The sequence below is a fragment of the Odocoileus virginianus genome, unplaced genomic scaffold (assembly GCF_023699985.2).
Source record: "Odocoileus virginianus isolate 20LAN1187 ecotype Illinois unplaced genomic scaffold, Ovbor_1.2 Unplaced_Contig_45, whole genome shotgun sequence".
NCBI lineage: Eukaryota > Metazoa > Chordata > Mammalia > Artiodactyla > Cervidae > Odocoileus > Odocoileus virginianus.
The window spans coordinates 279,443-281,225 of NW_027224362.1; positions in this window are offsets into that span (position 1 = coordinate 279,443).

The following is a 1,783-nucleotide window of genomic DNA, read 5'->3' on the forward strand; positions in this document are numbered from 1 at the left end:
TTGGGAGAAAATAATAGCAAACGAAGCAACAGACAAAGGATTAATCTCAAAAATATACAAGCAACTCCTCCAGCTCAACTCCAGAAAAATAAGTGACCCAATCAAATAATGGGCCAAAGCACTAAACAGACATTTCTCCAAGGAAGACATACAGATGACAACAAAACACATGAAAAGATGCTCAACATCACTCATCATCAGAGAAATGCAAATCAAAACCACAATGAGGTACCATTACACGCCAGTCAGGATGGCTGCTATCCAAAAGTCTACAAGCAATAAATGGTGGAGAGAGTTTGGAGAAAAGGGAACCCTCTTACACTGTTGGTGGGAATGCAAACTAGTACAGCCACTACGGAAAACAGTGTGGAGATTTCTTAAAAAGCTGGAAATAGAACTGCCATATGACCCAGCAATCCCACTTCTGGGCATACACACCGAGGAAACCAGATCTGAAAGAGACAAGTGTACCCCAATGTTCATCACAGCCCTGTTTATCATAGCCAGGACATGGAAGCAACCCTAGATGCCCATCAGCAGACGAATGGATGAGGAAGCTGTGGTACATATACACCATGGAATATTACTCAGCCATTAAAAAGAATTCATTTGAATCAGTTCTAATGAGATAGATGAAACAAGCCCATTATACAGAGCGAAGTAAGCCAGAAAGATAAAGACTATTACAATATACTAACACATATATATAGAATTTAGAAAGATGGTAATGATAACCCTATATGCAAAACAGAAAAAGAGACTCAGATGTATAGAACAGACTTGTGGACTCTGTGGGAGAAGGCGAGGGTGGGATGTTTCAAGAGAACAGCATCGAAACATGTATATTATCTAGGGTGAAACAGATCACCAGCCCAGGTTGGATGCATGAGACAAGTGCTCAGGCCTGGTGCACTGGGAAGACCCAGAGGGATCGGGTGGAGAGGGAGGTGGGAGGGGGGACCGGGATGGGGAATACATGTAAATCCATGGCTAATTCATTTCAATGTATGACAAAAACCACTGCAATGTTGTAAAGTAATTAGCCTCCAACTAATAAAAATAAATGGAAAAAAAAAAGGAAAAGACCCTGATGCTGGGAGGGATTGGGGGCAGGAGGAGAAGGGGACGACAGAGGAATGAGATGGCTGGATGGCATCACCGACTCAATGGGCATGAGTTTGAGTAATCTCTGGGAGTTGGTGATGGACAGGGAGGCCTGGCGTGCTGCAATTCATGGGGTCGCAAAGAGTCGGACAGGACTGAGTGACTGAACTGAACTGAACTGAATCCCTTGTTGGTTACTTTGTTTGCAAATGTTTTCTCCCAACATGTGAGCTGTTTTTTTCATTTCATTTATTGTCTTTGCTGTGAAAAACTTTTGTATTTAATTAGGCCCCGCATGTTTCTTTTTGTTTATATTTCCATTATTACGGAAGAGGAATTCATGAAGATAATGCTGCAATATATGTCAGAGAGTATTCGTCCTATGTTTCCCTCCAGGAATTTTGCAGTGTCTGGTCTCTCATTTAGGTATTTAATCCATTTTGGATTTACTTTTGTGCATAATGTTAAAGAATAATCTACTTTCCTTTTTTCACATGTAACTGTCCAATTTTCCCAACACCATTTGTTGAAGAGACTGTCTTTCTAACATTATGTTTTCTTCCCTCATTTATCATAGATTAATTGATCATGGGCCACAGGAATGGAAAAGCTCAGTCTTCATCCCAATTCCCAAGAAAAACAGTACTAAAGAGTCTTCAAACTACTGCACAATTGCACT